Here is a 27,685-nt window from a genome sequence, read left to right as displayed (position 1 = left end):
TAGACGCTTGTCTTTCCTGGACAGGGGCCAGCGGAGTTAGGAACTTAGATTCTCAGCTTTATGTAAGGATTGCCCTAGCCCCAAATACTCAGACTCACAAGAGGCTGCTAAATGAAATCTGATTTATTAGAGTACTAAAGACAAATACAGAGAAAGCTGAGAATGAGCAAACGCGCGCCAAATACAAACTTAAACCCTTGGTGCAAACGTATCCCGCCTCCCTCGTAACAGCCCCGCCCGGCACAGGTGCTAGCAAACGTCAGAGTTGCTAGCCTGGGAAAGTAACCTTGAGCGCAGTAGATAATACAAATACATTCCAAAGCAAAGCCAAAAGATAACCGTTCCCATCCTCCCCAGAAAGATGAAACACGCATCCAATTAATGACATGCGAAACGTTACGATGCATCAAAGACATTGAAACGGCGAACATGACACAAGCTCAGAAGGGCGCAGCTCTATGCCAAGCCTACAAAGTGCGAGTTTCACAAAGCGCGCCTAGACTACCTGGGGTACCGAATCTCCGGGGACGGCATAGAAATGGACCCCGCAAAAGTCGAGGCGGTGCTAAACTGGGAGCGTCCCCGCAACAGACGCCAACTCCAGAGCTTCCTCGGATTCGCGAATTTTTACAGGTCATTCGCCCGGGGGTTCGCAGAGATAGCCCTCCCCCTAACGGACCTCCTCAAAACCAAAGGGGTGGGGGACACCCGACGCGCCAAGAACCTGGGCACAGTGTTGAATTGGACTCCCGCGTGCCAGACCGCATTCAACAAGCTGAAAGCGCTGTTCACCATGGAGCCAATCCTCGCGCACCCGGACCCAGAACGGCCGTTCGTGGTCCAAGCCGACGCCTCAGACTTCTCCCTGGGGGCCATCCTGCTCCAAAAGGACCCCACGGGACTCCTGAAACCATGCGCCTACCTGTCAAGGAAGTTCTCTGAGACAGAAAGGCGATGGCACGTCTGGGAGAAAGAAGCCTTCGCGGTAAAATCAGCGCTAGAGACATGGCGACACCTACTCGAGGGAGCCACCCAACCATTCGAGGTCTGGACCGACCACCGGAACCTCGAGGCCCTATGAACGCCCAGACGCCTTAGCCCAAAACAGGTCCGATGGGCCCAATTCTTCAGCCGCTTTAATTTCCAGCTGAAGTTCATGCCGGGCAAAAAGAACTTCCTGGCCGACGCCCTCTCCCGACTGCCCCAAGACGAAGAGCCCGCCCCAGACACCATTGGGACGGTCCTATCCGCCTCGCAACTGGGGATGGCCGTGACCACCCGAAGCGGCGCTCGGAGGCAGCTCGACTCTACGGCGCAGCCGACGGCGGGACAACCTGCGACCGGAAGAAGCCAACCGCAACTACCAGGGGGAATGCGCACGGACCTCGCCGCCGCCCTCAAAACCGACCCCTGGTTCCTGGCAAACCCCGACAAGGTAACGATGGCACAAGACCTCGCATGGGGGGAAGGCAGAATCTATGTCCCGGACTCGCAACGCCAGGCGATCTTGCATAGGTCACACGACGCCAAACAAGCGGGACACTTTGGGTTCCTCAAGACCCTACACCTAACACGGCGTCAATTCTGGTGGCCCGCGCTCAGGCGAGACGTAAAAGCATACGTAGCGTCCTGCCCAACGTGCGCTAGGGCCAAACGGGCACCAGGCAAACCCGCGGGGCTATTACAACGGGTGGCAGAACCCTCCCACCCATGGGAGGAAATCTCTATGGATTTTATAGTGGACCTCCCACCCAGCCAGAAGAAAACGGCCATTTGGGTGGTGAAGGACTACTTCTCAAAGCAGGCCCACTTCATCCCCTGCACGTCGGTCCCATCCGCACAACAGCTAGCCAAACTCTTCCTCATCCACGTGTACAGGCTACACGGATGTCCCGCACGTGTGGTGACTGACAGGGGCACACAGTTCACCTCCAAATTCTGGCGGGCCTTCCTAAAGCTGACGGGGACCCAACAGGCCCTATCTACGGCCTGGCACCCCCAGACGGACGGAGCCACAGAGGTTCTTAATGCCACCTTAGAGCAATTCATACGCTCATATACTAACTATCACCAAGACGACTGGGCTGAACTGCTCCCGTTCGCCGAAGTCGCATACAACAACGCCGTCCACACGAGCACGGGGAAAACTCCATTCGAAGTAGTCTCGGGGCGCGACTTCGTCCCCATACCGGAGCTACCTCAACCCCCGGAACCCCAGATGGACGCTAGCGACTGGGGACGGAAGATCGCGGAATCATGGCCAATAATCACGGCGGCGCTGAAGGATGCACAGGCAGCCTACAAAGAGCAGGCCGACAAGCACCGGCGCCAACAACTGACGTTCCAAGCGGGGGATATGGCCTACCTATCCACCAAGTTCCTAAAGTCACCCCAACCCTCAAAAAAACTGGGGCCTAAGTACTTCGGGGCGTTCCGAGTCACCCAAATAGTGAACCCGGTAGCAATACGCTTGGACCTGCCACACAACCTACGGAGACTCCACCCGGTGTTCCACACCAGCCTCCTGAAACCGGCAACCACCTCTCGATGGCACCCAAGCACGCCACAGCCCTCACCGGTGATGATCGATGGGCAACACCACTTCGAGATAAGGGACATACTCGACTCCCGCAAGCAACGAGGAACTCTACACTATCTGGTCAGGTGGAAACACTTCCCCCACCCGGAATGGGTGGCGGCGCACAACGTTAACGCGCCTGACCTGACCAGAGCATTTCACCGGGCATACCCCGACAAGCCACAACCAAGGTCAGCAAGCTGTCCCCTGCAAACCCCCCCCGCAGGCCCCCCCCGCCTCCCGTGCCCCAAGGGAAAGGGCCCCCCCAAGCCCGCGACTTGGGTGGACCTCCCCCCGCCCCGGGCCCACGAGGCGGTGACAAGCGTTCGCCAGCACCCTCCCCCCGCCCCCCGGCCGCGGGGGAGTGGCAAGCAAGTCAACAGGGCAACCTGGGGGCAACGCCCAGGAGCTATAACAAAGGCGACGCACTTTAAATAAAAAAAAGAAGGGCCCTACCTGGAGCTGATAAGCACCCGACCAGCCACGCCTCTCTCCTCGCCGAACTGAGCCAAACAAACAGGGTGTGGCTGGAGCATGCGCACGCCAGGACGTGACCCGGGCATACGCACTATGGACACACCCTGGGAAGGCACGTGGTAGAGGGAGGAGCAAAGGGAGGGGCGACAACTACTCCGGCGGGAATTTCGGAAAAAAAAAAAAAAAAAAAACCAGAAAACCGGGGGGGAGCACTATTCGGACAGGGGGCAGTATGTCATGAGTGCCGTTGAGCTGAAGTCATCAGCGCAATGGCACACATGACAATAGCAAGGAAACAGGAGAAGGGGCTCAAGATAAGTAGCCATCAACTCACAACGACTAACGGCCAACAGACAATAACTAAACGGATCACGGAGCACACCCAAGCCATCAGCGCCAATACAACGGAGATCGCCCAGCTGACAGCAATCACCGGATGAATAGAAAACCCGATGATGGGCGATCCCGGAACGCCAGCGGGGCCTCACAACCCCTCACCCACCGGCAGGGCAACGTATTGGACAAAGGGGGGTGACGTGACCGCGAGTGAGGGGGCGCTGACCGGCGCGGGGTATTTAAACCCCGCACCGGCGCGCTCCTGTCACTCTCAGCTTTTTTCTTCCGACGCTGTAACTGCGCTGTGAATAAATCAGAGCCTGATCCATCGAACCAGTGTCTGAGCCTTATTCAGAGGCAGGCAGCGCATGACAACTGGTTTCATAATTACTACTGTATTTTAAGCAAATTTTCTATGTAGAAAGGCTTCTATATCACTTTTATATTATTAATTTCTTCAAAACCATAGCAATTAGACTAGGCGTTTTATCAGTTTGGTTTTTCACATATGAAACGCCTCTGTGTTTGCAGAGCAAATACATTCTTTCATTTAGAGGAACTACCAGCTGAAGACAATGCTGTTTGTTTCATTAGATACACCATTGGTTATTTAAAATTGGGGTCTTCCTGATCCTAGATTCAATGGGTTTTTAAAATTGCTTTGGTATACAAAAAGTTACAAAAAGAAAATGGATGAAAAAAGAAAAAAACTATGTCTGTGTGTGTGAGAGAGAGAAAATATTTGTTTTTAAACAAAGCTTTAAAGCTTTCCACAAACAATAATATTGATCAGCCTTTCTATTATAACAATGAAGAACCAGTTTCTGAACAGATAATTTTTTCATATAAAACTTCAAATCACATTCATGTTTTAAGCTAATTTACTCTTCTCAAAATCATATTTATAAACTTACAGATATTAAATCAAAACTGAACAGTAGTGGGATAAACCCATATTGTATCTGTAAGTGTTCCCTCTGTTATTTTTTATTTTCAGCATAATTGTTGATTTTTATAAACATTTTCTACGTGTCCAATAAACATGAAAAAAGTCTTTTGTTGAATTAGTTTCAGCTTTAGATAATCAGAAACAGAACAGTTTTAATTTATTTTAATCACTGTTATGTCTATTTTTATTATCCTATATTGTATTCCTTTTTCTGTTATATTGCACTAATAAATGTTATTAAAATCATCAGAAAAATATTCTTAAGAACTTTAATTGAATTGCTAATACAGCATATTCCATAGCTCTTCCAGTGATATCCATCTTAAAAGTACCCTTTAATTTATAACAAAAAACAACCTGCAGATCTAGAATGATCCAAAAGATGCTTTAATTGAATATACTGCCATTCTGCAGTTTTAGACAATTTGAATCCCTCTTGCAGTAACTCCAGTACTTTAAAGACTTGCTTGGCAATAAGCTGATTTAAAGTATTAGCCCCTGAATTCTTTAAAAAAAGAGTTACCTGCTATTTTCAAAACAGGATTATTCCAAAGTGTAAGTTTTTCATGTGAATAAGAATTAAAATATATTTCTTTGCCAACATCTTCCAAGAGAATTGTGACGAAAAGAGGAACCAAGCCCCTGTCATAGTATCAATGGTATCACATAATAATTTTTAAATTGTGCCCATCGTGGTTTTTGGATAATCACAGGAATACTATAGAGAAATGGAAGTTAAAATGTATGCTCAGTGATAAAACTGAAAATCAGGAAAGTTAAAATTCCCATCATATGAAAATTTTATTTATTTATTTATTTATTATTCAAATTTATTCATCTCCTGCAAAAGAGGGACTCTGGGCAGTTTACAATAAAATCAAGCTACAACCATAAACATTAAAATCTCATAAAAATCAAACACATTACAAATATAAAATGCAATAAATAAATATAAAATCCAAGAGGCTATACAATTCCAAGCTGGTGGGAGGGCCTCTAGGGTGTGAGCCACCCCCAAAAATGGTTACCCACTTTCCCGCCCCAAGCAAGACAGCAGAACCAAGTCTTCAGGGCCTTCCAGAAGGTCAGGAGTGAAGGGGCCTGCCTCACCTCCGGGGGCAAGATGTTCCAAAGGGCGGGGGCCACTGCAGAGAAGGCCTGTTTCCTGGACCCCACCAGATGAAATCCTCTTATAGACCGGGTCCATAACATGCCCTCTCTGGATGATCGGGTGGGGCGGGCTGATGTAATGGGGATGAGATGGTCCCTCAGGTAACCTGGCCCCATGCCATGTAGGGCTTTAAAGGTGATAACCAACACCTTGAATTGGACCCGGAAGCAGACTGGCACCCAGTGCAGCTGGCGCAGCAAAGGTGTTATATGTGCTGACCTAGGGGCACCAAAAATGCTCGCGCGGCTGCATTCTGGACCAGCTAAGGCTTCCAGATACTCTTCAAGGGTAGCCCCATGTAGGGGTTACTCATAATTAGGACAAAGAAAATCTATGGGTTAGTCCTTTTCATAAAAAATGTTAATAACATCTATCTGCTTGAAATATCTTAAATATTAACATAAGACTCCTTCAGAATCATATATAGTATCTGGTAGTAATATTCATTCTTAGTGTTTATCTTTCCCCATAAATTTACTGGGATTTTTAACCATTTATTTATATCAAACCAAGAGAAACAATCTGAAATATTTGCATCAACAAATAAATATTTTTTCTTGAGATAATTATTTCAAGACCCCTAAGTTTTAGAGATCATAGATACATTAGAGCCTATAAGAAGTTTATGAGATTTATTCCATTTATTTATCTATTTATTCCAATGATTCATATGACCACTCATCTCACAACAGTGTCTCTGGTCAGAGTATACAGCAGTGTTTCTCAACCTTGGCAACTTTAAGAGGTCTGGACTTCAACTCCCAGAATTCCCTGCCCAGCATGGCTGGCTGGGGAATTCTGGGAGTTGAAGTCCAGACCTCTTAAAGTTGTGCTGGCTAGGGAACTCTGGGAGTGGAAGTCCAGACCTCTTAAAGTTGCCAAGGTTGAGAAACACTGGTACATAGCTAAAATAACATTTTACCATCTAAACCATGATGTCTGAGGTTAAAACAGTAAACCCAGATCATAAAAGCAGCATTACCAGCAGAGCTCACCTAACCTCCTGGTCCAAAGACCTGGAGAAACAGCCAGGTCTTCAGAGCCTTATGAAAGGCTACCAGGGTCAGGGCCATCTGGATCTCTGGAGGGATGCTGTTCCACAGGGCAGGCACTGCCACAGAGAGGTATGACTCCTGGGTCCAGCAAAATGCCACTTTTTGATGGAAGGGACCCAGAGAGCACCCACTGTGCTAGATCTAGCGGGCCAGATGACTTCAACTGAATAACCTGACCATTTATATTATGGTTGTACTAGATCAAGAAGTCTTGGTATAGAACATTCATAGTTAAAAAATAAGGAAAATATCAGTGGCATATCAGAATAATGTGTACTTATTGCCAGCGATGTCTAATCTCAGAATGTCTTTTGTTTGACTGATAAGACACATCAATGGTTCCAATATCAAATTAAGTATAAGAAGGGATCAAGGGTATCCTTGAAAAGTACCACAAGATATCTTGGTAAGTGAAGACATTCCATTTGTAATAACTGTGGCCAAATGATTAGAATATCACACTCTAATCCTAATAATAATAATAATCCACACAGCGACGTTGACAGACTCTATTTACCAAGGAGCACAGGTGGGTGTGGAATGTTCTTCAGAATATCTGAAAGACCGTGAAGAATATGCACTAAAGCTAGTATACCATGAAGGCTTGCTGAATACCAAAGAGACCAAGCTGGCCTATAAGAAAGACCAAATGAAGAATAGAAAAGAGACATGGCAAGGCAAAGTATTACGTGGCCAGTACACAAAAAAACTAGCAGGCAAAGCAGATAACAACAAGACCTGGCAGTGGCTAAGAGCAGGAAAGTTGAAGAAAGAGACAGAAGGCCTAATTCTGGCTGCACAAGACCAAGCCTTAAGAACAAATGCATACAAAGCCAGAATTGAGAAGACAGCAACAGGCAGCAAATGCCACCGCTGCAAAGAAGCTGAAGAAACAGTGGACCACCTAGTTAGCTGCTGCAAGAAGATCGCACAGACTGGCTACAAACAACAGCATTACGAAGTAGCAGCAATGGTGCATTGGAGTATCTGCAAGAAATACCACTTGCCTGCAAGCAAGATCTGGTGGGACCACAAAGCAGACCAAGTAATAGAAAATGAAGATATCAACGTGCTCTGGGACTTTAGAATTCAAAACAGACAAGCATCTGCCACACGACACCCCAGACTTAACAACTGTTGATAAGAAAGACAAAAAAGTCTGGATAGTGGACATTGCAATACCTGGAGACAACAGAAGAGGAGAGAAAGAACTGGAGAAAATCACAAAATACAAAGACCTGCAAAGAGAAGTAGAATGACTGTGGCAAAAGAAAGCAAAGGCAGTACCAATACTAATAGGCGCCTTGGGTGCAATTCCAAACATCTGGAGCACCACTTGAACACCATCGGCATTGACAAAACCACCACCAGTCAATTGCAAAAGGCAGCTTTACTTGGAACAGCTTACACCCTGCAACGGTACCTTTAAAATTATTAAACAACAACATCTGCCTACCCCAGGTCCTTGGGAAGGACCCAATAGGTGGACAAAAATGCCAAGTCCGGTATAAACATCTGGCTGACTGTGCAACCAACCATAATAACAATAATAAAGGAAATCTATATTTGGCCAAAAGTTGTTCCAAAAATCTAAATTGCACCACATCAAAGGCCTTTTCTGCATCTAATAAAACCACTAGAGGAGATTCCAGTTTTTTCCTAAATGTATACCTATAATAGTAATCTAATATTATCCAAGGCTTGTTTCCCTTTTATAAAACCAAACTGTGTAGGATGTATAATCAAAAGTAGTAACATCTATAATTGATTTGCCAAGGTTGCTGTCAAAATGTTGGCATCAACATTAACAGATATATCATGTGATAGCTTGTACGATCAGTAGAATTTTTACCAGTCTTTAAAATCACAGTGATATAAGCCTCATTAAAGAAAACTGAAAAATCTTCATTCATAAAAGTATAATTCTAAACCCCCAACAAGATAGGAACAAAAAAAAAATCAATACTTGTCTTATACCAGCCAACAGGGTAGCTATCAGTACTGGAAGGTTTTCCTGTTTTCATGTATGAAATAGTACCTATTACTTCCTGAAGAGATAAATGTGCAGCTGGGTAAACAGCTTGGTCATGTATAATCTTTGGAAGGACTATATTATTTAAGAAATGATTAATCTCTACCTCAGTCATCTTTGACTATGAAGTCAAGTATAAATATTTTAAAAATTGCTGATTAAATCAGAGTCTTTATATACTTTGCCCAAACATCTTTAACAGTAGAAATAATATTATTTTGCCATTGGTCTTTCAGATGAGAAGCCAGTAATTTACCATGTCTTTTCCCTCACTCCCAGTATCTTTGCTTTCGATTATTCAATTATAGTAATATTCTGTCAGGTGTATAAACAGGTTTAAGTTCCAATTTAACAGACTTAAAAGCATTCTCTAATTCCAGTATAAGTTGTCTCACATAGCTATTCAACAGTTCCTTACCTTGATTTTCCAAATGTTCTTGTTTATATTTTTACATTTTTATATTTTTAAATACAATTATGAATACAAAGTATCCCAAATACATTAAAAGTCCTCCAATCATTGACATTGCAGATAGTCTATTTAATTTAAAAAATCAGCATCTTTTACCTGTTTTATATAAAGGCAATCCTTCAGTAATGAGGCATTAAGCCCAGCTTAAAAATATATGATTTTTAAAATACTTGTTAATGTTATTGGTGCTTGATGAGAGGCTGTGATACAACCTAACTAAATTCACCTATCCAGTCTACACATGACCAAGATACTAAAAAATAATCAAATCAGGAACAAGTCTGATGTGTAATTTTAAAAAAAAGTTTATTCTTGTTCTGAAGGATTTAAGTTATTTATATCCACCATTTAAAACTCCAGTGTATAGCATTTTCTCTGCATGAGAATTAAATTCAGCTGAAACAGTATTACAATTGAACAAAGGATTTAAAACTTGATAAAAATATAAAGCCATATTTATCTAATCACAGCTAAATTAAAAAGGTATTCAAAATGTCTATTTAAAACTTCTGGATCGTCCTTAGTAGGGCCATAGTAATTAATGAATGCAAAATGATTTTGAAAACATCTAATCACCAACCTAAAAAAAAATTGTTCTGAATCACTTCTTGTTACACTACAAATTTTGCAGGCGCATCTATCAAAGTTGCTACCCCTATAGCAGATTTTAAATTCCCTCAAATATTTACTGTGCTAATCCATTAACTCATGAGGAAAATCTGATATGGTCACTAAGAGTCAACAACACCTTGATGGCACATAATCATCAATTAACCCATTAATATCTGCCAACTCTTAGAAGGAAATCGAAGGCCTTTTAAATTCCAGGAAAAACAGAAGACAATATAGGTGGATTAATTGAACATAGAAAAAACAGTATTTCCATAGGTCAAGGGTAAAAAAATACTATTTTGATTGAGAAAAACTTTTTTTTAAGTATGAAAAAGCACCCAGAGAAAAAAGAAAAAAAAATACTGAAAATACCAAATAAGAAAATTAAAAATGAAATAGTTCTACTATTTCTACTTCCCAACAAGGCAAATTTAAGTGTTTAGAGTATGGTTTTTAAGGGGAAAAAGTATAGACCTAAGAACTGAAATCAGAAATAAATGAAAAGTTTAAATGTTTATAAACTTTGTATATCAGTCAGAATACAACAAGGGGGAAGTTAGAAACTAGATATTTACCTATAATGTTTTTAGTAATTTTTCTTCTTTCTCCCTTTTTTTTTTTGATGGTATCTTTAAATAACAAAATAATGGAGATTTTCCTACTCAGCTCAGAAATTCAAAAAGACCTCAAAATCATTGTCCTTATTATTAAAAATAACTTACTATATTTATGTTTAATCTTTCATCATCAATACACTGAGCACTAATTGTACAACTTCTGTAACTTCAATTTTGACTTACTGATATTATATCTTTGCATCAATTATTTTTCCTTTTCTCTTTTTGGCTTGTTCGTTTTCTCTTTTTTTAGAAAACTTATTAATTAAAAATTATTAAAAATATAAAAACCAAAACTAAACTCACACTAAAAGAAAAACTTAAAACAGCAACAACAACAACCCCCTCCCAATACTTCTGGAAGAGGCGTATTGAAAATAGAGTACGAGAACTCCTCCCGAGGCAAAGTGGCTCATCTTCTCCTTAATTTTTTTTAAGTATTAGAAATCAAAATCTGCTATTTCATTACTTCAAATTATCCCAAATCTGCAGCATCTGGATCAAATACTTCTCAACAAAATCAAGAGATAAACAAGAAATCTCTGGAAAAATAAAGATGTAAAGATCCTTTTGTTTTGTGGCCAAACAAGCTTTGTTCAACAGCTTCTAGTCCAGAGCCCTTTGTGGAGACATAACTTGAAAAAAAACATTATCTACTTTTTATTCCACTACAAAGGTCCTGCTTGCTGAGATAAATGTTGAATATGATCTCGTCTGGTAGATTGTAAAAATGTAACCACAGATATTACGGTGTTTCTGCACTGAATGAAAATGGAAACCCACACAACAACTATTTCAATTTCCAGCTTGTATTTTGGCTGCTGGGAAAAGATCTCATATACACATTTTTCTATAAAGTTGGCTACAGACTGATCCTGGTCTACAATGTAAGAAATGTTTAAAAATCGTAAATTATCTCCATAAAGTAGACTCTGTAAACTGGCTACTTCATCTTGAATGTTTTTATTTCAACACAGTTTCAACATCTATGGCATGCTGCTTATCAGAAATCCCAAGTTGGGTGAATTTATTTGAGTCAATCAATAAGGCTTCCACTCACCAGTTAAGCAATAAAGCAATCAAAAGATGACAGGGCAGCCCCTTAAACTGTGGAGGAGTGAGATAATAAATTCAGCACATCATTACTAACCAGAAATCTGGATTTCATGTTTAATGTCCAAAGGCAATGATGACAAGTCCAAATTACTAGATTTCAATAATGTTTTACTGATGCAAAATTCATCAATATGCCATCTGAGCAGCAGTAAGAAATCTGACGTTAACTTAATTCTATTCCTGCCTACCCGACCATATAGGCATTACTTCAGCGGTGTGCCTATAGTAGTAATTACCCCAAGATTTTTTTCTTCTCTAGCTAGAATCATGTATTACAAACATCCAGAGCAAAATACTATCTCTTACTTTTCGCTTCCTGCCAGGGATAGTTATGATCCCATTATTGAGTATTGGGCTGCTAGGTTGGTTTGTGCTACTTTATATTTTTATACCTTACAAACATCATTTGAAAGGATGAAAAATATATGATAGGACCACTCTAAACCTAGTCTCAAGAAATTATCTTCTCTACAGTAGTAGAGGTCATCAGTGATAAAGACTGTTCCTCATCAAAACAGTAGTAATGTATCCAAGGCACAGGTCTTCAGAACAGACTCAGCAAAGCAGAATGACAGCATCCAGCTGACCAAAGCAACTCTTTTTCTGCAGGTGATTGCTAAATATCATTCAGGAAGGGAAGTTACAAGACAGAGTACAGGTGATGAAGCTTGTGGTTAAGCGGCAAAAATCTCCATTACTCAGGGGCTGGGATGACTTAAGTCATACCTTTCCTAGAACGTATGTTACTGAGATGCAGGCTAAAACTTTTCTAACTGAATAAATTAGGGTTCACTTGGACATGTTGGCAACATCACAAAGAAATTCTGACACGTAGGCTCTCTATTCGACCATAGCTGTGTTCTCTTCTGTTAACATTATCTTAACACCCAGGCTTGAAAATCCATTTTGTTCTGGAAAAAGGAACAGAGCGAAAAATCTGGGAGACTGCTGGGAATCGGCATAATGCCCTGGAGGACTGCAAAAGGGCCAGAATGTAAGAGTCTATGTGTTTCCTCCATTGATTGGAATAAAACAATTAAAAATACTTAAAACACTTCTTCCCTTTGTAGTTTCGCACTGCCTACCCCATCATCAGGTAACCCACAAGAGTCCTAGTAAATTGGCCTATCCAGAAATATGGCCCAATCCTAAAATATTTCCATCTCCAAAATAGATCAGGTGACCAGATTATCTTTGGCATACACACTGACACACATGAGATACTCTGTGTTGAGCATTCAACATGCCACCACATGTTTTCCATGGCATGACTTTCCTATCATCCAGTCAGTCTGGTATAACTAAATGAATCTCTCCTTCCCTATGAAATAAACAGTGGACAATTCTATCCCAAGTACAGTACAGCCTTAAAAGCAATGGCCTAGTTCATATGTTGGATTAAGCCAAAGGTGTTCAGCCAAAGCTTTTTGAATAAATGGCAGTGGACAAGGGTCAGGCTACAGGCTAAATTAGAAATAAGACTATGCCGAAACTAAATAAACCACATTATAGTTTTTGCTTGGTGTAAATTCCAGTGGCTTGATTCACATATCACACAAAGCAATTACTTATTTATGAAAAGACAGGAGATGCAAAACTATTTTATAATCGATTGAGAATGATTGCCTTTCAGCCTTGCAATGCCACTTTCTTTGTGACTATAAAAGTACAGTATATAATGTCCATTCACATTGCCCTTCTATAAGTTTGTATATAATTTAAAAGAACATGAGCATTTATAAAAGCAAACAAAGCATGCAGATAAAGCAAGAGTTGATGGGGATGTTACACTGTTTGTGTATTTTTTACAAAGCCCAATGTAAGATTTCCCAGCCATACAAGGATGCAGTTTTAAATAAGCTCAAAATACTTTATTGGGCTATTTCCTGGTTATAACCATTTTCTTGGTCCAGTGGTTAAGGCGCTGGGCTAGAAACCAAGAGACTGAGAGTTCTAGTCCTACCTGAGGCATGAGAGCCGGCTGGGTGACCTTGGGCCAGCCACTCTCTCGCAGCCCAACTCACCTCACAGGGTTGCTGCTGTTGTAGGGCAAATAGGAGGAGGACGGACTATTGGGTATGCTCCCCACCTTGAGTTATTTATAAAAATAGTAAAGGCGGGATAGTATATTAATTAATTAATTAATTAACTTTTAATTAATTTATATGCTTTATACTTAATTAATTAATTAATGTCCTGTGTGTCACAATTTCTTGTGAATGATCCTTTGCTTCAGAACTGGTTTGCTGTATGCTATGGGACTCTACTGTTTGAGATTAAGAAGCTCATAGTCTTTTTTTGCCTTGCAGAATTTACATGTTTTTGATTGGATATTGGCCCATGCATACAAATTAAGAAAATAAGGACCATCCTGCTTTATTTGGTTCAAAGGTCTAACTCAAGGCTTGACATTTCTAGGGACAGGATGCACCATTATCCAATTCTGTCTGTTGCCCCAGAAACCCCCAAAATGTTTTTGAAAAATTAAACAATATTTTGCAAATCTGTGAAATCCAGATTTCCAGTCTCACAGAAGAATACTGAAAAATCACAAGAATTCAGTAATCTAACCTAAATATACTATCTTTGCTGGAACACGGAAATCATACAGTCTCAAAAGAGTCTACCCATATATGACTTGTCACCAAGAGTCACATTGTTTGAGATGGGTGGCCTTATAAATCAAGGGAGGGAGGGAAGGGGACTTCAGTGTGCACCACACAGTGCATCATAGAGAATCTGACACTTCAGTGGGCTATGTTGTTCACCCCTGCCTAGATAGCCTGGTAACTTTGTTCCTACAGTAGAGAGCTCTCCCAGAGGACTCTATAAACCTATAAGCCAACCAGCTCATGTCAGACTGTGCCTCTTAACACATGTGCCTATCGCATGACACCATATAGAACTCTATTTAGTTCCAGCCAAGCAGCTGGGCTTTCTTCATTTCTTTTCCCATGCTCCTTTTAATAACACACCCTATCCATGGAAGATGCTTCATTCCTATGTTGTTCTTCTTTGGGATGTGTTTTCACTTTCGGAGGCCTTGGGATCCTCTATGCCAAGCCCACTAAGGCCTCCTTGGTCTATATGGATGGTATATTTTTAATTACATAAAGAATTTAACTCCTCAAACATCAGCAAGAGATGCAGTGGAGATGAGAAACTGTCCATGTTTCATAGCTCATATTTCCCCATGAAGTATCACAACTTAACTGGATTCCCCAGTGTGGTCTTCAAAGGGTCAAGCTTATTTCTGAAGAAGGTGGCCCACCCCACCCCAAAGATCCCCATCATTGCTGTAATCCCTTTTAAAGCTATCCAAGGGGTGTCACCATGTTGTGGAGCTGTTGGAACGAGCCAAAAGTAATGTGAGAGTATTACTCAACTTTGCCTTTCTAGCTGCTAAAATATCTTTCCTTGTCACTTAATCTAAGTTCTAGCAATATTTCTCCTTTAGGTTTGAATTTTGGAAACTTGTGCACTGCCTTCTGAAAAATACACAAAATAGTATAATACACAGGGATAAAAAATGGGTTTGGGTCTAACCATCCACTGTTTGACTCCATGAAAAATAAAAACGCCCTTGTGTCAAACTTGGCTCCAAACAATTATATGGGCATGTCCATTGGCAATGTTATGCAAGTGGCTGGGCCTTGGCATTGTCTTTCTCAAGGATGTTTTTTCAACCTCCTAGTCTAGCCAGCAGCCCTGGGTTTCCTGGTGGCCTTCCATCTAAGTACTTGATGGAATCCCAAAATTCAAACCCAAATACATAAAGGAAAAATGTTGCTAGAACTTGGATAAAGCCACAAGGTAGATATTCCAGCAGCTGGAAAGGCAAAGCTGAGTAATACTCTCACATTAGACTTGACCCACTTGACCTTGCTAAAGATTAGCCAAAGTTGACTAGGTACCACCACCTGCACCTGCATATCCTCCATAGAACTTGCTAATTCATTCTGTGCAGTCAGAGATTCACTTCTGTTCGTTTGCTTCCTGATTTATAATGTTTCAGTCCTGATGTTGGACGGAATATAGCTTGCAATTTTTTTAAAAAAATACAAATCCCCCCTCCTCCAAAACCAGATAAAAATGGTTTAACTGCATTTAAAAGTATTTATTATAGTTATAATTTAAGACATGGGGCTGTATCCTCTGGCTTCCCATTCACAGCTGGCTTTATCATCCACCACTGTAGTGTTTCCTAATCTTTAAGGAACTTTAAGATGCATAGACTTCAACCCCCAGAATTCCCCAGACAGCACTAGAGGCTTCTATGAATGTAAGAGTCAGGAAAATGGATCTTCCCACTTTCCTTTTTCGTGAAATGCCTGGTGCCCGAGATGGAGCAAATTTGGAAGTGAGGGGAGAAGAGAGCAGCAAAATAGGTAATCCATGGCAGCCTTTCTTGGATCAAGGAAGGATTAGTGAATGGAAGAATACTGTCACATACAGCTCACAAATACTGAAGTCCATCTTCCACATGTAGACAAACTGTCACTAACAAATTAAACTCCAAGAGCTTTCAGGGCATGTTAAGACAGGTGATTGGGTTCACACATTGTGTTAAGCTACTGTTTGTTTAACCATGGTTTGTTGAATAAGCCACAGTCAGCTTAACACAACATGCTAAGACATCCCTGTTCACAATTCAGATATGCATAACAGTAAATCAAACTCAGCAAATTACAGTACGGTTAAGTGTGATCGGGGAATGTAGCCAGTAAACAGAGTATAACCTAGATGGTTTGGAGTTGGTGCCTTCTCCAGATCTGAATCCTGAGCCCATCTTAGGGCTGCTAAAAGAAGGCTCACTGCATGGGACAAAAACATTTCTTTAGCATGACAGTAGTAAGTATCTTGGCTTCCAGGGAAAGCTTGCACCCTGGCCCATTTTCAATCAGTTTGACTAGCCACTTGTTAGGTATGTGTGTATATCAATATCATTTAAATGTATTAACATATGCAGATGAGCTGTAGCTGTTCCCTTCCCCAAAGGGCTGGCAAACCAAGGATGAAAACTAGAACTTCGGAAATTCATTTCACCCTAACAAATTAAAGCCAGACCTCAGAAGACTCTGTCTCTAGTCACAACTTGTTGGAATCCCTGTTCTGGATTTCCTGCAAAACCCCAGCTTGACTACCACAGATCCAAAGAGTGTGATTCTGCTTTTTGGTATCTGCAATGCCGCACGTATCTCTAAGAGGTTTCTTTTCTAAGATTCTTGTCCTCGAAACAAAACTCCCAGTTCTCAGATTTCCTGCTCAAGTTCCCCTGCATGACAAACCTTCAATGCCTGAAAGGAGTAAATTCAGTGAAACCTAAGAAGAAAAGGTAACAGTGGCAAATACTTAATTTCATGTATGTGCTATTTTAAAAGACAAAAAGAAACGGTGCCCAGGAAAATTTCTGGAAACCATTTTCAGTTCTCCTCCAGCCTCACATTTGGCAGATAACTTCCCCCCACCTCCTTCCTTCCCCAGCCCTCAATTCAAAATGCCAGCCTATGATTCTTAAATGAGAAAAAGCTGTAACTGTGCTGCAGTGCTTGGATAAATTCCTATACAAACTTTCAGATGTGACACAACCTCCCAGAAGAGGGAATTCATGATCCTAGCGCCTTCAGAAATTTACACATAAGCTCAAAAGGCAAAGGAACACCCTTCCCCATCTGATGAAATAGGTAATCAAACATGAGAAATATCTGTAGAAAGAAGGAAATATATATAACACAATAATGCAGTATCATGGGAACTTCAATTTTATCAGATGGGAAAGAGTACCTTTTATTTTTATTTATTTATTTATTGCCTTCTGAGCTTATCTGTACATATTTGGTTGAGGTTTACTGAGATACGGTGAGAGGTCTGTTGACGGCCAAGGAAAAGGTGAATTTATCTAATTGTGTCTGTAACATTTTAATTATTTATTCTCAGGCCTGTGTAGAGTAATATAAACAAAATGCAAGTTTTGACTCAAACTTACTATGTTCTGGTGGGCAGGGAAGGAAGATTGGAAGAAATTATCCCACCCTTCTCCAAGTATACATGAAAAAGACCTACTCTCCTCTGTTAAAAGGAAAACTTATCCCTGCTAATTGAAATACAATCTATCTCATTATTATAGACTCTTGACTAAACATAATTATCCAAGTTCCCAGCTTCTACATGGACCTGAATGTAAAACACAGTGGTTGTAACTGTAGACCTCCCTTTCTTCCTCATTTGCTATTTTAAATATTTTGAAAAATTCATGCAGTTTGTAAATTCTTCTCAACTAACAAACCAACATACCAACTAACAAACCAAACAACCATTCGCCAGTGTGACACCCATTCACACTGGCGAAAGCTGACAATTATGAAGGACCAAGTTACCTCTGTCTGCCATGTAGCTTTAAAAAATGTACAACCTGTTGGGAAAACCTTACAAGACAATTCTAATTCACCATCAAAATGCCCAGGAGCTTGAACCCAGGCTTTTAAGAACTAAGCACTCAAATATTTCAGTTTAGTTGGTCAATCTGTCAGTTTGGCTTTCACCCCCAATCTTTTAAAGCTCCAGTTCTTTTCCATCTCATTTATGAACAAATTAGCATTGCTGGAAGCTCACAAGGGAAACCAAACTTCTTTTCCTAGAGAGATCTAAATCTGATTCTCCGCATTTGCTTTTTTGTATAGCCTTTTCCATTCTTAGGGGCTTAACTAGCACAAGATAGGCAACCTGGTGCCCTCCAAATGTTTTAAGAGTTCAACTCCCATCAGCTTCACCCAGCATGGGCTATGGTAAAGGATCAAGGGAGCTGCAGTCAAAAGCCTCTGCAGTGTACCAGTTTGCCTGCCCTTTATCTAATAAATCTCTCACCCAGTATGTGATCTCTGCAGGGTTTGTGGTATTCTAGCACTTGCACCATCAAACTGCTTTGCTTATTGGGTGGCCAGGTGCCTTACTTTACAAAAGGGAGTCTTGTCCTGCAAAAGACTTAAGTCTAAGGGTTGGCTGCTCCAAGCTTGATCAACAGTTCCTTGGCAATAGCCTGATCAGGCCCACAATTCACATGGTCAGTTTCCCTCCAGTATGATAGTACTGTGTTTCTGTTGAAACTACAGGTGTAGTATTTACAGTATAAACCATGTAAATTAGAATATGCAAATGTTATGCAAATCTGCATATTTGATTTTAATTTGCTTTATATGTTTGGGTTGTGCAAAACTTCTGATTCAGCTCCAAAATGGTTCTTTAGAGTACATGGGGGCATCAATGTACCTTCTGCGACTCTTTAAAGTAACTCCACAAACCTGAGAAAAAATGTGGCTGCTTTAAAGGGTGGGAGGCAGGTGTTACACATATGCTGTGAAGCACCTTTCTGAAATCACATCCAAAGCACTGTAAAAATCCAAAGCCCTATTCCATTTATTCATGCAATATTATACCATTTAACAGTTATCATCCCAATTTACTCTGCAGTAGGGGAAAAGGAAATAGGCTAGTTTAGCAATTGAAATTTCTAAATAGTTTCCATAAGGACTCTTGATGGTAAAATGCTTGTTCAAATGGAGAGAGATAAACTCTTCAAACTATTTTATAATCGATTGAGAATGATTGCCTTTCAGCCTTGCAATGCCACTTTCTTTGTGACTATAAAAGTACAGTATATAATGTCCATTCACATTGCCCTTCTATAAGTTTGTATATAATTTAAAAGAACATGAGCATTTATAAAAGCCAACAAAGCAAAATTAATATGTAAAATAACTGCTATCCGAAATGGAGATGCTGTAGCTCATGCCAACATATGAATTTATATAAATTAGAACTAAACATGTAAATTAGACAATACATGTTTACATAAATATTTATTATACATTAAGTCATTTCCGATGTATTGCTTGGGGGCATCCTCTTAGCCATCAAGCATAGAAAACAGACTCTATGCTACACTCATACACAACAGTAAATGATCAGCATGATACTAGTATGTAGGCTGCCATGGATTTTTCTAGGAACAAAAAGACTGAATTTGTTTCCTGTGGGATTTATGTTGGAATACTCTTACTGTATATTCCTATGAAGAATCACTCTTGGATTTGGATATGCTTTCTGAAAAAAAAGAGTTTCAATAAAAGCTTCATAAACCAGCTTTCCCCAGCTTGGTGTCCTACTAAGTACCGGATGAAGACACCAAGATCCTGAAGGCACAATGTGAGAGACCATGTTAAAGTAAAATATTGAGCTAGGACTTCACGTGCACACAAATAAAACCTTTTGCAAAATTACCAGTTAAGGAATAAATATAAAGACAAAATTTTTATGGCAGTTAGTGCAGCCTCTAATTTTAAAGTTTGGGAGTTTTCTAAACATTGAGTTTTCATTTGTACGTGTCATATACATCAGTTTTCAAACTTAGAGTTGCAAAAGTCTGGAAAAAATTTTTAAAAACCTGGCTTTGCTTAGTGATCTAGAGTCTTATGAGGAGCCAATATTGACTGACAAGCAGAAAAGACTGAAGCTGGTGTGGTAGAACCAGCAGTGCTCAGACCAAAATAATCACTGTGTACATGCTCAACAGGGGCTTCCAGTTTCAAGGCTGGAAAAAAGAAAGGCCAAAAATCCATTGACTTGAAAGGATGGGAGGAAAATGTTTAGGATTTAAACTCTGGGGCTGTCATATACACAGGGCTTGATTTCTTGTTCTGCAGCAGGCAGATCTTCTTGTGTGCCTATGACTTCTTTCTTGTCTACAATAAAGCAACATGGAGTCACACCATGGCTGGGAAACTTCTGCTGTTAGCTAGTTCCTGAATGCAAGGCTGAGTTTCTGGAGTGAGAGAAATTTATTGCCATGCCTGTGTGAATTCTTAACAAGCCAAGAATATGTCTGTTACTGAGTTGATTCTCCCCCACCTCCAGCTGTATAGTATAGTTACATCTTGTGCAGCTTCCTATGTTAAAAAATATTTGGTTGATTCTCATCTGCACTGCTGTGCGACATTACCTTTTGTGTCACACGTCCATACTATTTTTCTGGGCTGAAAGGTATTTTCATTTCATTACACTAAAAATATCTGCTGAGATCTTTAGAAATGAGGATGTGAAGTTTTGACAAGCCAGTGGTGGTTGTCTCATCAGAAGGTTCTTTGAACATAGATTGAGGCTTTGCACCTTTTTGAAAATGATTCTGAATTCACATGAGCACAGTATATCTCTGCTATTCATTTAAGCAGACCCCCTTTTTTCAAGTTTCTGTACAAATCTGAAAAAAGGGCGTGGCTGCTCTAGGAATGGTGGAGAGGTGCAATCTTGGCACAAGGTCTGAAACACTTCCTGCAAATCATTTGCAAAGTATATACAGTCCCAGTGTACACACATAAGAAGATTGTGATGCATATGACACACCAAATCCCAGGCTTTTGGATTAATTATGGCTACACTAATCCAAGCAAACATGAATCCATGCCAAATCCTTCATCATTTCATGTAGGTTTTGTTATGCATGGAACCAAAGGAACCAACTTTACAGAAGAATCTTCTTGGGTTTGGCTTCTAGGTTATCTTTTGAAATGTAATTGTTGGAAAACAGCATGTTGGGTGCCCCATTTTGCAATCTTTGGGTTTTAAAAAAATATTGGATGGATGCTGTGTTCCAGGCTTATGAGATCTGTGTGGTGTTAAGGGGTGGGGGGAGGAAAGAAGAATCATCACAGCCTTTGAGGTGCGATTAGACTCTGTGAAATCCACTGAAAAGTTTTCTCAAAGTCGAATTATCAGCTGTCGCTATGGGAAGCCAGAATGATGCATTTCCCTATGGATTTCAGAAGGACAAATAATTACAGCTCCAGTGCTAGCAATGCTATTGCTGATTCAGAAAATGAGCTAGGAATATAAGCAAGCCAGTAGCTGTTATCTTCTGTTGCTGTGTATTCTGGCATGCACATCTGAGTTCTAGTATTTAGCAAATCCCTGATGCATCAAGTTATGGAAGCTATCTCTGTGATAAAGGGAAAGCCCAAGCTTTGGGGTGGTCACTGGAATACAGTTGGGAAAGTCAGTGTTTTATATCCCAGCTGCCTGACCCTTGCAAGGTCAGCTGTGATATTTCAGCCGTAGGGAAGGCCTCCAGAGCTCCCCTTCTGCAAGGCGATGTAATCTTAAATACTAAAACAAACTGGCTGGGCTCCGCTGTTCCAAATTTGGCTATTGTGCAGCTGGACAGGAGGACTTGATCCATTTCCCAGTTCAAGTCAAAGGCCTCAATCCTGCAAGGTGCTAATGCCATTTGTTGGCCAGAGCCTCAAGCACAAAACTTTCCAGCTAAGACAGGGGTGGATGAGGGCATCTGCCTCAGCAGAGAGAAACTGAGGCATAGATGATCAGCACATGAGATATTGTTATTAAGGTTGCAATGGACACAATTTGATCTTTCACTCCCAGGACATTTCTTGTAATACACCTGACATAACATCCTTCTGATGTACTGTATAAGGGCTGTCAAAAGAAATTATTATGAATCCCAACATGTATACTTCCAAATGCCCTTTGAAGAATAATTAAAGCCGTTGGATGAAAGGTTACTTAGATACAATTACGTTACAGGAAGTTGTACAGAGGACACACAAATCATCACAATGGCTAGAAAACTTGGATGGATAACTGCCCAAAGAAACTAGTTCAGCTTTATAGTGGATGTTATTGCTTTAATGGAAGGTCTACTTATAATTTACGCTGCAAAACATTAATGTCACAAAACTGAAACTAGAAATTTACTCAGAATTCTAAGGTTCCATATGCTTTAGGAAGTCATTGAATATACCACAAAATAATAAAACAACACTACTTCACCCCATCCCAATCAGCAATGTAGCTGAAGTACCAACTGATTCCAGATTTCATGTTGGAGTGCTATAAATCAGTGGGATACTCATCACTTCCTGAAGAGGCGGGTGAAAAGAGATCCTTCCTATAGGAAGTTGCTGTCTGTTGTTTGCTAAGCATTTAGCATACACTGCCATCATGCTTTCAGCCTTCTCTCTGCAACCAGAAAGGCTCCAGATATACAGAGTTACGTTAACATTTTTTAAAATACCTTAGCTTTGCAACTGTAACTGTTATCATTCATCAGGTAATAAGAAAAATGGAGAATTGCGCACAATCCATTACTGAAATTACTAGAGATTACAATTACCCATTACAACCACAAGTGCACTCAGATCGTTTCCTCTATAAGGTTATGATTGAGACATCAGTACTACCACCTGCATTAGAACTGTGGGAAGTCAGAATATATGTACATGTTTGGGGATTTTCCCCACAAAATAAGCTTCATAAAGTAGCATCTCACAATAAGTGCTTTGCATCATCTCATCTTTACAGCACAATGGTCCTTTTATAATTACTACATTGGCTCAATATAATTGAACTATAATTATGGCCCATGAAAAACATTCTGTAACTACACAGGTAAGAGGAGACTGTCACAACTAATTTTGCCGAACTCTGCCTAACTGTATACATGAGCCAGTCTTATAGATGCACACATGAAGCTAACCCAAAAATTATAATCGGTTGAACAAAACTTAGTGGTCTGGTTCACACGTAACACTACATCATGAACTATGGATTACAAACCACAATCCTTAGATTCACAGATCACCCTAAGCTACAGTCAGGCAACACACACTTTGGCCCTGTTTCTACAACTGGCTTAGAGGATTGTGGAAACACCCAAAAGAGCCAAATGCCTCAGGCATCTAATACCCATGGGGCTGACTTTCAACTCAGAACAGAATCATGCACCCAATTAAGCTAACTCCACCCAGTCAGTCATGTTGTGAGAACACAAGTTAAGTTGCCTATTTTACATATCTAGTCTTCCAAAAAAAAAAGAACAAAAGAGAAAGAAAGGCTGAAAATGTAAGGTTCCTCACTGTACAGAACTCAGGGTCTAACAACACAAAACATACTTTCCAAACACTCGGTTAACTGCAGTGACCAAGCCATGCCTACTGCTTCCTGCCCAACAGGGAAGGGACTGTGATTCTGGGCTGAAGAAATGCAGATTACTACTAGATGGCAGCAGCAGGTGTTGAGTTTCCTTATCTCCTGGCTGCCATCTAGCGGTCTTCTGAATTTCTGCAGCCCAAACAAGGTAGCTTTACTAGTGATGGTACAAAACCTTGCTAGCACTGTCTCAGTGAGAGGGCTCATAGGATAGAGGTCATTGTCAGGGAAAAGTGGGTAGAGACCTTTAGTATAATTGTGTGCCACCAGATCCACTGATAAGGAGAACTGACTGGGCTGGTGGCTAGCAGGGCCAAGCACACTGTCAGAATAGGTCTAAAGCTTAATGTGATATGTGAATCTAGCCAAGGCAGATAGCTGAGTCTCACGACCCAGTACTATTACTTTACTATATGTATACCACCTTTCCTCCCTCCAAAAGCTAATATGGTACACAATATGATAAAACAGCAACAAACCAATCATATAAAGTAATGAAAAACAGAAGTTAGATCTGCTAGCATAGCATCCACAATCTAACATAGGACAAACAAATGACATTTTGTCACCGAAACTGAACAATGCACAGGCCAATTACACCATTCTAGGATGGGCAATCAATATCTGAAGCATTAGCCACAAAGAAGACCCTAGCTAAGGTCCCCATCAACTGGCCAGCAAGAAGCTCCAGGCAGAGCCTTTGCTAGGCTCACTGCTTGAGAATATTTTTGGCTGGCAATGTAAGGGCAGGGCAAACAAGACAAACTCCAGACCTTTGGCAGGAAATCTCACCACCCCAGCCAGTCGTCCAATAGCAAGGGTCCATGGGACTTGTATCTCAAAGCATTTGGAGGGCAACCGGCTGTCTTCCTTTGCATTAAGGATTAGATGGGCACTTTTTAGAAGCGAAGCCTATGTTGTACCACTGTACAGGGAGATCTTCTTTCAAGATTAATATCCATGCATTCGTTCCTTTCTGTGCATTGAAGAGCAACCCTCCCTGGGTATTCCAAAGATCAGAAGCAGAACAATGCAGGACACCTTAATATGAAATAAGACAATTGACAAACTATAGCGCTTTTTTTTTCAGTGAAGGTGAGAACAGGGAGGACAGAACTGCATGGAACTGCACATGTGTGCTACTGACTGTCCTCTCTGGGAAAGGCTAGATCAAGATGAAACAGCAGGCTTAAGGGGGAAAAACCTGCCTCTCCAGGTATCTCCCTCTGCATATTCACATTTTTTCCAACCGTGGGATAATCTGGATGAATTTGTTAGTTGGACCTATCGTGGCCTCTTGTGCACCACTCTGGTGAACGTTGAAACTAGAGGGAAAACTTAGAATAGGCTCAGAGGCAATGGTGATGAGAGTCAATTTACCTCTCCAGCAGTGGGGCCATGAAACTGGGAGAAGCAGCATTTTATCTGTCCATTACTTGCATTTCTAAAGAGGTCAGCTCTTGATTTGGCTAATCCACTGTGACAGTCATGGACCATTTTTTTGCAGGCTGACAATATAGAATGAAAGTATCTCTCTGTCTGGGGCTTTAGACAGACTACTTTCCTTAGCTTCTTGGATCTGGAGCCTCCCTAGTAATTTTGTTGCACTCTTATTATCCAGGGACACCAAGGCATAACACTCTGATTGTGAGTGCCAAGCTATCCAAAGCCACACACACTGCTCTGAGTTCCAGCCAATTGATGGGGAGGGACACTTCATAGCTTATCCATAGTCCCTGGACTGACAGGTTCCCTAAGTGAGCACCTCCCTATCCTGAGAGTCTAGCATTGTTTCCCTGAGCAGGACTCCCTAAAAGAGGTTGGATGTTATCAGATACCAGCACAGGTATTTAGCCACCTTCTCTGAGAATGGTGTCCTTCCTGGTGGCAATAGCAGAAGCCATTGGAAAGGTTAAGGATGCTGACACACCTTTGGAACCAAGTGTATGGAAACTATAATCTCCTGGAGGTAAGCTAGTTTCATGATAGTTGGACAGAGTGAGATGAGAATTTCTATAACTGTCCTTTGTAGTTCTATTCCATGCTTTGGTGACAGGAAGAGCTTCTTCTCTGTATCAATCAGGACTCTTAAGTGTAGTGTCCATTTGAATGGAGGCAAGCCTTTGACTGTGTTCTCTACAAATCTATGGCTCTGTATAGGAGATAAAATGAACTGTACATTCAATGAAGACCTGTCCCTGGATGGTACTCTAATTAGTAACTGGTCCAGGTATGCAGATTCATGCATGTATTTAGTTCTCAAGATGTCTGTTAGCAAACATCCGGGAGGTAGACACTAGACCCACCAGATTCAAACTCAGAGACAAACTTCCAGAAAATCTATTGACACCAAGAAATGTTCTCTGGGATTGCCTCTGCCTTTGATCACAGGGCCTTCATCTTGAACATTGATGAACCGGCTGACAGGTTTGAGGTCCAGAATATTCTTCAGTCTTGGGGATGGTAAATAAGATGGAGAGAGGGCAGCTCTCTCACAGGTACTCTCTCTGATGCCTATTTTTAGTAGCTGATTAATAGCCTGAAGCATTTACTTGTTTTTTCTTTCTTCTTGAAGACCAGTAATGGCAGAAAGCTGTCCCTAGTTTTTTTTGTAGAATTCCGGGGCACAGCTGAACCTCACAATCTCTTGCACCCATCTGTTGGAGAACAGGATTCCTGGTGAGGTGGCAAGGCAGAATTCAATCAGGTGCCTAGCATATGGTTGCTGGTGAAGCATCCTTGAAGACAATGCACAATTGCTTTCTCCAGAGTTCTGAGTTTGATAAGTAATTCCTCCACCAGCTGCTGCACACTGCTGCTTTTCAGCTTGTTGTCTGTCTGGGGTATTCTGCTGGAAGACACTATGATCAGCATCTCCCAGATGCTGCAACATCTTTCCTGTCCTGTTGAAATAGGAGCCACAAAGTTGAGGAGAGCAGCTTTCAACTGTTCATTTGTAGATCTGCTGCATCTTCTTCTTCCTCCTCTTTTTCAGTAGTTTCCAGAGGCTGGAGCCAATAGGATGCTACTGCTTTCCACAAGAAGACACAGCCAAATACCAAAGGAAGTTTCCTCCAAGGTCTTCCTTCAAGGAACAGGAATAAAGCTCTTTTCGGCCCTGGCTGCTCATGAGAAAAGCAGTTGACCCTCTCTTTGTCTTGTCAACCATATCAGTCCAGCGACCAAGAAGTTACTTGTTCTCTTTCATATACGTGTAGGATCCCTATTTTTTTTCCTCATTTTTTCCTATATTTTGATTCCAGAGCCACCAAAATGCAATGGAGCTATGTCCTTCCAGCAGCGGTAGGAAGAATGTTATTTCACCTTCTGAATCTCTTAAAATTACAGAAGACCCAAGACAAGAATATGGTAGCCCATGGATATAAGATTTGCAGCCCTCCAGATATTATCAGACCACTTCTGTCAGCCCCAGCCAGTAACGTCTGTAGTCGGCGATGATTGGAGTTACCCAAAAGAACATCTGGAGGGCTGCTGGTTCCTTACTCCAATTATGTAATCTTCTCTATAACAAGTGTCCTCCAGGGCTCCTGAAGATGTGTTTCATGGAAAAGTATTTTTCACCATAGTTAAAATAATACTTCATGGTATTACTAATATCAAAGGGCGAAGAAGAGAGGAATTGTGAGGAGTAAAGGAAATATATAAGCAAATACTAGATTAGACTGTAACACAATGCAACATCAGAAAATTTTGTGGTAATAAATTTTCCTGAGTTCAGGCTAATTTTTGAGCTGTGTGGTTAGGCTACATGAAAGTGTTTAATGGGATCTGGCCTTTCCATTCACCTTACCCAGCCTGAACTAAGTTTGGGGAGGGATCAGTAGCAAGAGTTCATGCTGCCTTTAATCTGCCAGCCACAGAATCTGGCACATGAGAAAATCCAATTCACAATCCAAGGGAAATATTCTTGCATTTATAACCACACTATGCAACATTCTCAGGAACTTCAAGGAAACTGTTTTCCTAATTTGCATTCTGAAAGCTCCATTTTGATGACAGAATTTGGGATTAGTACAATTAGTACCAATTCAAATATTGGCTGCACCATATAGAATTCCCCATTTTGTTTTGGTTTTTTTAGATTTTTATCCCACCTTTTTTTCATATACAACTCAAGGCTGGGAACATACCTAATACTTCATCCTCCTCCTGTTTTCCCCACAACAACAACCCTGTGAGGTGAGTTGGGCTGAAAGAGTGTGACTGACCCAGTCATGTGGCTCTGTACTATATTCTTTTAGTTGGAACCAAA

This window comes from Candoia aspera, chromosome 2 (genome assembly GCF_035149785.1).
Source record: "Candoia aspera isolate rCanAsp1 chromosome 2, rCanAsp1.hap2, whole genome shotgun sequence".
NCBI lineage: Eukaryota > Metazoa > Chordata > Lepidosauria > Squamata > Boidae > Candoia > Candoia aspera.
The sequence above is the reverse complement of the archived record's forward strand: the minus strand, read 5'-3'. Positions refer to the sequence as shown.